Consider the following 12,646-nt stretch of genomic DNA (forward strand, 5'->3'; position numbering starts at 1 on the left):
CTTACTTGTTATCTGATGCCTTATCTCTTAGAGATAAGATGTTTCTACACATTTTAAGACAATACTGAAAGTTGAAAAAAATCATGTCCTGAAAATTCAGTTTGAGAAGTTTTTATTCTTTTTTCCTAGTGTTAAATTTTCCCTACACAGGTATATTCCCTAGAAATTGCCATAGTATTTTTTTTTAAAGGTAGACACAGCTTCAGGGATGTGTGGAAACACTACACAATAACTACTGGATATGACTTTATGGGCTTCTGGATTTAGCATTCCTTTCTAATAGAAAAATATGAATATTATCTTTTTCTCCCTTCTCATCAAATATAGCACATCATATAGTTCTTAAATTTTACTCTGGTCCATGCCTGTGGGGATTGCAAACCTAGATAAGTGTGAAGGAGCTGGAATTGCAAAAATTGTGTCAGTAAAGAGGTATACTATGTGTAGTTTGCTGGCATGTTTTGCCAAAGTAGAATATTGAAAATTATTATATCAATGTATTGAGTTTGGTCACTACATACTACTGGAAAATTTTATATTGTTATACAATCACTTAATTAAGCTTATAATTTCCAAAAGATAAACAAGAGCTTATTAATTATGTTTTGAGTTATTAGATTAGGAATGTTTATACTTGTATCCCCAAGGCTTTGTGCCTTGAATTTTCTTTAAAGAGAGGAAAGTCTTGGCTGAGGCTGACTTTCTGTAGAGAAAGACTTGTGAAATGCAAATGGTTTTCATCTATCCAAAATTTCATTATCTCAAGGCTCAATTTGGGGAAAACTTGCTTCCAAACTCATTCACTTTGCTATTGCCATGGCTCAGATTCTTGCTGGCTGTTTGTTGGAGCTATCAGTTTCTTGCCATGTGGACTCTGTGTGGGGCCAGCTCAGGTGAGATCTGGCTTCCCTGAGGTCGGGGGTGGATAGAGAGAGAGATCAAGAGAGAGAGGGGAGGAAGTCATAGTCTTTTGGTAACTAATTGTGGAAGTGACATCCTGTTACTTTTGCCACATTCTATTCATTAGAAGTAAGTCACTAGGTCCAGCAATTCAAGGGGAGGGGATTGCACAAGAACACAAGGAGGCAGGATCATCTTAGAGGCTGCCTATTATGGTGGTGGAAACAGACCCATAGTATTTGCATTTGGAAATCACTTTTTCTGATTAAATATGCTTAACTGTTAGTCATTTTATAGTCTTGCTTTTAAAGCTATTATGCTAATGAGGTTAAAGCAGAAATCAGAATGAAAATTTTTCAATGACACCATTGGAGGACATACGTCCCCTGTGCTAGCGTTCTCACTTGAGTTTTCGAGACTTGTAATAGATACGTGTTACAACCTCTACTTTCCTTAAATGTCATCTATTTTAAAAGCTTCAGGTAAAGCCTCTCACCAGTTGTCTGGACATGTCTATATAGATGATGTTTCTTTGCTGGGTTTATTGTATTTTCCATGTGACTTTGAGGAGCAGTATATGAAAAACAGGAGCATTTTACTTTGTAGAAGTTGGTTTGACTTTCTCATTTTTCCTTCAAAATGGTAAATAGTAAAAATAAAACAATACAATACAATACACATAAATACAAATGCAGAATCCATCTCATAAATCCAAAATATCGTCTTCTGGGTCATTGGAAGTTTTTCTTTTTAAAGTCACAAACTGGAGTTTTCAAGTCTTCATGCACAATTCATATGGTAAGGAAAAAAAAAGATGTATATGCTATACCTTACTAGCCAGTTGAGAAAGGCCCACCATCTTCCCTATAGATGATAGGGTATGGGATACATTAGGTTATAAAAATATATTGGTTGTATTTCACAGAGCTTACAATAATACTTCGGTTGTCTAAACCTGTATGTTATAATAGGCATTGTGGTTTTGGGGAAACCTCTAATCCTCTTTCCTCACTTTAAAAGAGAGACAAAAATTCACTAAATATAGTAACTATCTCCTAAGTTATTCTGAAGATTAAATAATAAAATATCATGATAAGGGCATGGTTTTGTTTAGCTAGCTTTTGAAACTCTAATGCCCTTTCAACAGTGCTTTAGGCTTCATAGGTATTCAATTAATTCTTAATATCAAATAATGTGTCCAGTTCAGTACCTGATACACAATGAATTCTCAGTAAATGTTGACAATTGTGATTATTCAACAATAAAATAGATTTCTCTAGGTGTCAGCAAGGATCCTTTAACTGGCAATAGTCAAGCAGAAGTTTTGAAACACCTATTAGGAACTGGAAGGGATTAATAAATTAGGAAATTTATTGATGTGCTTGACTTTAACTCATGATGTGTTATAATTGCTGTTTTAGAATTGTTAATAGTCTTACCTTTTTTTGAGGATTAAAGTGAATAGCTATAATTTGAATGTCTCCCCATGAGCTTCTCTGGTCAATTGAGGTAAGGAAATCAGTAATAAAGACTCAGAGATCTTAATACACTAAAATTTTGGTTTAGTTCACTTGGCTCTGTTTCCTGTAGAATCAACAGCTCAAAAATATTTGAAAGGAAAAAAGAAGTCTGTAAGTTTTCCTTCAAGATATATTAAATATTGTATATTTTCTAAGCAACAATGAGGTTGTACTATTCTATACCAAAATAATTAGTTGATTCAATAAGTTCTTAGAAGAGGAGTAAATCTTTTAACGAGGTTACTTATCTAAATAAGCAATAAATTACATCAGATAGTTACTCATAGAATAATTTTTAACTAGCTTCCATAATAGAAATACCTGCATTCTAACTCCAGATCCCCATTCATTACTAAGAGAACTTGAGTAAGTTACTCAACCTTTCTATAAAGTGATACCAGTATTAACATCTGTCATATTAGGGCTATTGCGACCTTTATGAAGAAAGTGGAATTTAAATGTTTAACAGAATTCCCCTGCATGCCATTAGACCAATATATATTAGCTACACATTTTAGCCTTGTATTACTAAATGGACTCATGGACTCAGCCTGAACTTTCCTTTTTTCTTTAAGCCTTAAGTATTTGGCTTCAAGTTTGTATCTTATTTTCCTAACAGAGGACCAGGAAAGGAAGCAGCAAAGTAAAGTTAAGTGAGCCCTCTATGTCTGACCTTTATAAAGTCCATTGTTTCATATATGATCTCCTAATCTCAACCCAGGGGAATAACTAGAACTGACATGTATTCCCAAAGTGACTTCCTCTGACAACTCACAGCAGGCTAGAATAGAATAGAATAAGCTGAGTTAAAAATTTTAGATTATTTTCATTCTCTTTCTGCTAGATGTGTTCTGAAAATAGTTTGTACAAGTTAAGTTTCACTTCTTTCCTCTAGGATATTATTAAAGGTGTGTTTCTTTTAATTTGGCTCTCTTTGATTTTTTGATAGCTTAATATATGTATTTTTTGTACTCTTAATGTTCTTAAATTCCTGGCATTCAGTTTCAGAGCTTTTATATCACACTAAAATCTGATATTCACATGTTTGCAACTTTTTGAAGCTGGATAACTTATGAGTACTGTTTTGAAAAAAAATGAATTGCATTCCTTTCTCAGTTATCATTATTTAAATGGCATCTCTGCCTTCACTGAATTTTTTTCTTTTGCTGTTGCTCTCATTAAATGCATTTTTCCAATTTGAGTTTGACCATTTCTTGTCTCTGCCTTGAAAAATGCATTTTAAAATTGTAGACAAGAAAAATGCCTGTGAAAGATCACAATCTCATAATCATATAAGCACTTGCTCATCATAGGTCTGCAGAGATTATTTTTTATAACAGGCCTACAGAACTCTTTATTCTGTGTATTAATTTGATAAATTTTACTTTTTAGATGAGTTTTACTATTCTTAAATTTACAGAAAAACTGCTAAGATATGTCAAGAAAGTTCCCCTATACTCAGCACTCAATTTCCCTTAGTAAGCTTTAGTAACATATTTTATTAGTAGAGTACATTTGTTACAGTTAATGAATCAATATTGATTCTGCATTATAACAAAAGTCTATGTTTTCCGCAGATCATAGTTCTTACTTACTGTCCATTTTCTGTTTCAGAATACCACATTCTCTTTAGTTGTCATGTCTCCTTAGACTCTTTTTGGGTATGACAGTTTCTCAGACTTTCCTTGCTTTGATGACCTCAATAGTTTTGAGGAGTACTGGTCTGGTAGTTTGTAGAATGTCTCTCATCTAGCACTTGTCTAATGTTTTTTCTCATTAGTAGACTGATGTTATGGATTTGGGGGATTAAGACCACAGAGGTAAAGTGCCATTTTCATCATATCATATAGGTTGAGTATCCCTTAGCTGAAATGCTTTGGGATTTTGGATGTCTTTTTGATTTGGGAATGTTTTTTCTAAACACAATGAAATATCTTGGGGATGGGACCCAAGTCTAAACATGGCAATTAATTTATGTTTCATATACACCTTATACACATAGCATGAAGGTAATTTCATACAATATTTTAAATAATTTTGTGCATGAAACAAAGTTTGTGTACATTGAACTACCAGAAAGCAAACGTGTCACTATCTCATGTCTTCTGTGCTCAATAAGTTTTAGGTTTTGGGACATTTTGGATTTTGGATTAGGGATGCTCAACTTCTATCAACATGACTTATCCCTGCTGATGTTGATGTTGAGCATCTAATTTTTATGTATTTTTAAAAATTTCTCATTTAGAAGCCATTCTTGTTTGGATACCAAATGTCTATGCTTGTATATTCATGTTTGGGACTATCTGCCCTAGACCAACTTGTGTACTGTTCATTATGTACATCACCCACTGGCCGGCACTGCTAAGGTGAAGCTGTGTTAGGAACATCCCTGTGATTTAATTCAAAAATGTTAATCTACCCACAACAAGGCCTCTAATCTGGGCTGGTGGTATAAGAATGGGAATTGATTTTAATGCCTTGGAAGAGAGTCCTGTGAGAAATAGACAGTGGTCAGAATCCAGACATATGGACTTTTTCTCCTGGAAGTAATCCATTTTCAGATAGGAAATACAGAGTACCAGACAATAAACCACTGGAGAATCTCAAATATACAAATCGGGAGAAAAGGGTTTATTGAAGAAAACAAATCAACACTGTTACATGCACATGTGTTCTCAGGACTAACACTGATTAGTGCAATCCAGACCTAAACAGCAAGATTCCTTTCAGATCCCACTGCCTAAAATGCCATGCCCCTGCTGGAAAAGATGAAGTTTTACTTCATCTTGACTTTATCTTGACTTTGAGCTTGCAGAGAGATGACCTTATGACCCCAGCCAGCTAAGCCTTTGGAGAAGGAATGGGTGGGTATCAGTGTGGGGTCAATTGATTGAACTTTCTGCTCATTCATTTATATGAGGACAGGGTGCCTGTTGTTTAAATTGTAGAGTCAGTAGCATGCCCAGAATTAGAACTCAGAACTTTTTTTTTTTTTTTTTTTTTCTGAGATGGAGTTTCGCTTTGTTGCCCAGGCTGGAGTGCAGTGGCACGATCTTGGCTCACTGCAAGCTCCGTCTCCCACATTCACGCCATTCTCCTGCCTCAGCCTCCCAAGTAGCTGGGACTACAGGCGCCCGCCACCATGCCCGGCTAATTTTTTTTTTGTATTTTTAGTAGAGACGGGGTTTCACTGTGTTAGCCAGGATGGTCTCGATCTCCTGACCTCTTGATCCACCCACCTCGGCCTCCCAAAGTGCTAGGATTACAGGTGTGAGCCACCCCGCCCAGCCCAGAACTCAGAAACTTTAATTTATTTTTGTTCTTTATTCCTTCATCTTTTAAGAGTTTGAAAAACTCTTCTTATCCCAGCACCTTGGGAGGCCGAGGCAGGAGGATTGCTTGAGTCCAGGAGTTCAAGACCAGCCTGGGCAACACAGGGAAACTTCATCTCCCCAAAAAAAGTAAGAAAAAAATTAGCTGGAGTATGGTGGTGTGCACCTGTGGCCCCAGCTACTAGGGAGGCTGAGGTGGGAGATTTGCTTGAGCCCAGGAGGTCAAGACTGAAGTGAGCCGTGATCACCTGGGTGACAGAGCAAAACCCCAACTCATCAAAAAACAAACCAAAAAACCAACCAACCAACCAACAAACAAAAAACTTGTCTTAAAAGATTATCTGTATTTTTCTATCATTTCTTAACTTTAAGTTTATTTTATGCAGATATTAACTTCTTTTAATATTATAGACCAAATCATATAAGAGATTTGCTAGATTTTGTTGCTGCTAGTGTTAGGTACCATATTTTCCAATTAAGGATAGTTTATTTTCACTGACAATATGAAGTAAAACTAAGATATGGTTTATTTCTATTGATTATGCAAGATGAAAAGTTATCTTAATTGATTTTTATATAATGAGGTTATACTTAGATGATTATCTCTTTTAAAAGCAGAGGAACTTTTTTTTTCATCTTAACATACAAAGCAAGTTAGAGCTCTTGGAGGAATAAGTGTGAAATATATACTGTGTGGAGTGATCGTTGATGAAATTCCTTCCTGATTATTCTATTTAAGAAAGTACTAAATCTTTTCTTCTCTTTGTCATATAGGTTTTGCAAACTTGATCATTTTTCTTTTTTCTTTTTTTTTTTCTAAATCCAAAGGGATTGTAACAACCAAATGTCATGAACTTAAACTTTATTAAAATTGGTTTTCTTCATAGGACTTTCATTAGCTTCTCATGGTTTACTCTTTCCAACCCACAGCCTGGTTTTACTTTTAACACACTGCACTTTAGGTTTAAAATGATCTCATAAAGTAGTGCTTCTCTAATATGTGACTTTAAGCAAAGTTGACTCTTGAATAATAACTCACTTACAGGGAATATTTTTAAAAGTGGACCTTTCTGGTTAGCTGTAGGTATAATGGCAGGAGATATAATCTTAGTATAACTAGAAATAACCTCAACACATTTAAAATCCGTAGGATAATGAAACATATAATTATAAGAGAAATTCTGCTGAGGAGTATTTGTGCCAAAGAAGAGATGACACTATTTTCACTGCCTATCAACTGAGGATAATTGACAATAATACACCTCAGGTACATAAATAGATTTGCAGTGCCCATGGATAACATGCATTTCAGCAAGAGATTGCTGTGAATACAAAATGAACTTAGAAAAAGGCTAGGAAACTTGAAATGTTCACACATAACTTGCCACCTTTAAAAACAAAAACAAAAACAAAAAAACCACAACAAAAATCCACAAATTCTCCAAAGAGTAATGGTGAGAAATGAAGTGTTTGAGGCACCAAATAATGAAGTCTTTGTGATAACTTCAGTTCACTAAATAAAATATATCTTATGCCACCATCCTAGGATATGAACATATTCAAGATTAGGAAGAAAACTCAAAATAACTTTCAATCTTCAAGTGAGAAAAGAACATTTCAAAAAGAAGATCAAGGTCCTTAACTCCTTATTGTATTGAATATATGTTCACTCTGCCATGATTACTGTTGTATTTTGAATATACCTACAGCAGTTGATATATAATAGTCAGTTAATATATTTTGTTGAATGACTTCAGAAGGAAAATATTTATAGAGAACTGAATTATGGCACAGTGTTAGAAATTCATAGGTTGATTCAAAATATTATTACAGCTCAAGCTGTCAATTTCTCCTTTCTTTCAAATAACTAGCAAGCAGGGTACTTTTGTCTCCTTGTCATTTGTCAATGTACTAAGGACTAAGTGCCTGAGTCTATTACCAGGTAAGAAAGAGAGGTGAATAAATATGGGATCAGAATGATTAACAATGAAAATCAATTAGTAATCATTTTTCAATAAGATTTATTAATTATAAGCGGGATAAAACCAATATAGTTAATAAGAGCATACGAAAGATTATTCTTGGAACACACAGCAGTGGAATTTTAGGGATATAAAATAAGAGATCATTAAAAAGGAAAAGCAATTGAGAAAGGGTAGTTATTTTATTAATAAAAAAGTTGTGAAAGGTTATGTCAAACATTTCCATAGCTTACCTAAGACGTTCTTATTTTACTGAAAGTAAAGGAAATGGATTGGACATAACATGAAAATTATTGGCCTATTTTGTTAACCTTTTCATCCACATCTCATGTACATAGAATATAGCTTAAAAATTATTTAGTGGTGAACTGTAAGCTTTTACAACACAGGGTCTGCAAACAGATTTATTTCATTAATAAGAAGGAAAGACAAGAAGCTTGATTAGTAGATTGTTTTTTCCTCTAGCAAATTGTTTCTCTTTGAAATACATTGTCTAGAGTTATTTTTAGTAGAATTTCTAAACGACAGGTGGATGAAACTTTTTCTTTTTGAATTTGTCTTGATTGCAAGAAATTATCTAATTTCATCCCTCAGTTCCCCCCAAGTCAGTTATAGCTGTACATGCAGTGTTATCTGAATTGGAAATATACTTCAAAACTCATTCATTTGCTTGTTTATTAGGAGAACAGGCAAAATTCCAATGACAACAATTACGTGCCCTTTCCTGATGCTCTTTAAATAAAGTACTTTGCAAACCATACATAAATTTGCCTTAAAATGTTATGTTACCCATACATAGTACATGCTCAGAAAGACTTCTTAGGTTGGATAAATGGAGTGCTACCTCCATCATTGCAGATTTGAATACAAGTTATTGTTTTTTTTTTTTCTGGAGTGGAATGAGATGCAGTAGTTTACAACATGAAACAAGACATACATACTGGGATTAAGTCAATAAAACATTCCACTCATGTTTTCTTTGAATAGAGACACTAACCAAAGATCAAATATCCTAGACAAACTGGGTATTAATATTTTCTCATAAAATTAGTAACATAAATACCTGCTTTGTCAGGTATTTGTTGAATTTGTTCAATTTGTCAGGTATTCTATGAATTTGTTCTGAATTCATAGAATTAGGGTATGAATTTAGTTACTACAGTAGAAATGAAACTAAAGTAACAATCTGGAGGCAGGCAGTTAAGGGCTGGTAGGACAGCTCTACCCCATGAGGTCTTCTAAAGATTCAGTCTCCTTCATATTTGTCATTCCATCATCCTCTCTGGAGTTGTTCTCATCTGCAGGATTCAAGATGGCTTACCATATCATCTATGGTCTAGTCACTGGAAAGAGAAAAGGAGACAAGTGGAGACCCCCTTCCTTTAAAAGAAGGACATGAAAGTTCTACATATTTGTCAGTTCTCTTCACATCCCATTGACAAGAACTTTGTTATAACATGCCACATTTAGCTCCATGAGAGATTGAAGAGTTTATTCTTTCTTTTGATTGTCCATGTGCCCAACTAGGAACTCTCATTATTTAAGAATAGGAAAATGAATTTTGGGAGACAACTATCATTTTCTGTTCCACTTCCCAGCTCTTAGGATTGTGGTGAGGGTCAAATAAAGTGATGGAAGAAGAGGAGGTATATTAACTGATAACACAGTAAAATAAAAATGGTAGTTACTAGTCCTGAAATCAGCTACTAGGACCTGGGTGGGAACACAGCTCTGAATTTTAGTTTCTATCTATAAAAAGACGGCCTGAATAGATGATCTCTATGTTCCTTTTCCATGCCTTGTATTATGATCTTAAAGTTCTTTGTGTCTTTCTTAAGTAACTCTGCGATTCTCCTCTAGAACATTCATGTATAGGCTGATTGCTTGGTTTTATCTTGCCTAATTCAGGTACGTTTCTCTCCTTCATCAGTTTCTGCTTCTTAGTCTGACTCCTAATGTTGGTGGTTCCAATATCTACCCTGACTTCTATCTCTTGCATATGGCATTAATCCCCATATTTTTCTAAGTTCTTTGTGCAGTTTCTGTAAAGATAGGAACACAGCTGAAAACAGGAAGATGTATCTCAGGAACTACGGCAATAAGCAGGCCACTTAGTCTGTAAATCACACTTGGAGTGGGCAATTAACTAGGTCTCCTCCCCACTGAGAACCCTGAAGCACTGTAAAATGTAGGACCTGGAACACTGCTGGATTTAGCCAGGAATTCAATATTTAAATGGGTCACCTCGGACATATAATAGCATTTGCCAGATGATAAAAAAAGGTTTAACAGTATGATCATAAATCTTGGGTCCAGCCTGGGCACTTGGTTTTTCCCTAACTTGTTTTAAATCAGTTTGAAAAAGACAGAGGGGGAGATAATTATGATCACAGAATCTTTGAATCAGAAGAAAATATAAAGGTCATTTCACTTAATTTCTCTCCGGAAGAAGCACTCTCTCTCCAACTTCCCAAACATGTTTATTCTATTTTTGCTTGATTGGAAACTCACTGCCTTCTGAGACAATCTATTGTTCTATTGTTTATAATACTGAGAAATTCTCTAATTGTGGCTGATATGTTTTTTCTGTTTTTTTTTTTTAATTAACTGTGGATTATCTGAATGGGCCTCATGGACTGCTGTGATAATATACTAAATTTTATTCTCCTTGAATCAGAGTTTTGTTACTTAACGCTAAAATGCTGGCATGAATTCAATACCATTAACTAAATTTTTATTGAGTCCTGTGGTAAGCAAAGTACAGATTTTCTATACCTCTCTGTCTTGTATTAGTCTGATAGGCTATGCTATGCTGCATTAAAAAACAATCTTAACATTCTAGAAACTTAAATCGATAAATATTTATTTATTTTTCATGTTATATATCATCTCAGGTGTGTGGGGCTCTGCTTCGTCTCATCCTCATGCAGGGATGTAGCCTGATGAAGCCTTCATGATCAACAAGATTGCTCTTTAACGTAGAGACAGGAAAGGAATGTGTCAGAGTATTTCCCTTAAAAATTTTTACCTTGAAAAGACTACATAGCTTCCACTCACATTTCCCTGGATAAACTTTATTTTATGGAAAGGAAATGAAATAGTACCATGTGTGCTGAAAGGTGGAGAACCAGAAATATTCATTCTCCAGTAAAATGTTAGTAAAAAACATGTAATATCTGGTCAACAAAAGGTCAGCTTATTTTTATTTCCATGTGCACAATACATTAACCTCTTTAAAAAGGAGGTAACCCAAAAGTACCACTCAGTGACAGCACAAATCTTCTAAATCATGACATCTGGATAATATGCAGTAGCCTTAATATCAGGTCTGAATATAACCCTTTTTGATCTGAACACATATGAATTAAAAATGTACATTAACTTCCTCTCACAGTCCAATATACACTGACCAAAGTAGAATAGGATAATTTGAATAAATATTCCACTTTGGAAAAAGAATAATAAAAGAACATGGGGCTAGTCTGGCCTAGAGCAATTGTGCTGTGCCATACAGCCAAGATTGCGAAAGCTGCCTACCTTGAAGTTGAGAAATATTCCTTGCACAGGCCCTGATTTGGCTACCTGGGAGTAGCTCACTTGTTCCCTGCTCTCTGTGACCCTCTGAAAGATTCCTTCCTTTCTGTTACCCTTCGTAGGCATCTCTGAAAAACTGGTATTGGAAAATATGCCTTCTTTCAGGCCTGGGCAGCTTTCCACATCCACTTTCTGCTTACAGATGACTGACAGCTCAAGGATTAATTTAAACCCAGATCAGTGGCATTCTCTTTCAGTCCAGATTGGTGATTTGTGGTGATTTGCGAGTAAAATTCTCTGAAAACTTTGTGGGTGTCCTACCTATTTGATTCCAATCAGTGTTTGATGCTAGCAATCCCACCTACAGTTCTTCTTAAAATACATTTCTTAGGACAGCTATATTCTGTAATTTTCTTATCCACATATCTCTAACTATTGTCCATTGCAGATACTTTGAGCCACTTTGGCTTAGAGAGAGTAATACCATTAAGCTCATTTTCTGGGACGCATACCTTTAGTTAGATCTCACGCTGAGATACCTTATCCACTTAATGCTATAGACATACTTTTTTTTCTTTTTTTTTAAATTTTGAGACAGAGTCTTGCCCTGTCACCCAGGCTGAAGTGCAGTGGTGCGAACCCGGCTCACTACAACCTACACTTCCCAGGTTCAAGTGATTCTCCTGCATCAGCCTCCCAAGTAGCTGGGATTAAAGCTGTTTTTTTTGTATTTATTTTCATTTTTATTTATTTATTATTATTATTATGTTTTTTAGTAGCAACGGGGTTTCACCATGTTGGCCAGGCTGGTCTCAAACTCCTGACCTCAAGTGATCCACCCACCTTGGCCTCCCAAAGTGTTGGGATTCCAGGCGTGAGCCACCACACCTGGCCTATAGATATACTCTTAATATGACAATTGCCTCTAAGACTGATTTTACTTTGCCTTTTTTGTTCAAAGACTATGAATTTTACATTTTTGCTGTTTGGGCTAGAAATCAGTTGTCTCTGTATTCCTGAATTCAAGGACACAGATTTCTTTTTCATTCTTGATTCTAAACCATTTTGTTTTCTGACCAAATTTCTTATAATCCCTTGCCAAATGCAGCCAATAGCTACCTACACAACACAGATACTGTTTCTTAGCCTCTTTTCTAAGAGTCCTGAGTTTACTGGGTACATGATCTGTTTACCAACTTACTAAAGGTTAATAGTTTTACTAGATGTTTTCCTACTGCTTAACTGATAACAGTTTCTTCCCTACCTACTGCTTAATTGCAAAGCCACAGATCATAGTTTTTTTTTGTTGTTGCTACAGCTGCCTCCTTTTCTTGTACAAATGTCTATGTCAATCAAAATGTACTAAATTAGTTTCTGG

General features: G+C 35.1%; 1 protein-coding gene across 5 annotated transcripts in view; it reads left to right on the forward strand.

Moving 5' to 3' along the window:
- GRM1 (glutamate metabotropic receptor 1) overlaps positions 1 to 12,646 on the forward strand; it is a 410,692-nt gene that overhangs the window by 149,701 nt on the left and 248,345 nt on the right. The window lies entirely within an intron of this gene.

Source organism: Nomascus leucogenys, chromosome 3, assembly GCF_006542625.1.
Source record: "Nomascus leucogenys isolate Asia chromosome 3, Asia_NLE_v1, whole genome shotgun sequence".
In the NCBI taxonomy this organism is placed as follows: Eukaryota; Metazoa; Chordata; class Mammalia; order Primates; family Hylobatidae; genus Nomascus; species Nomascus leucogenys.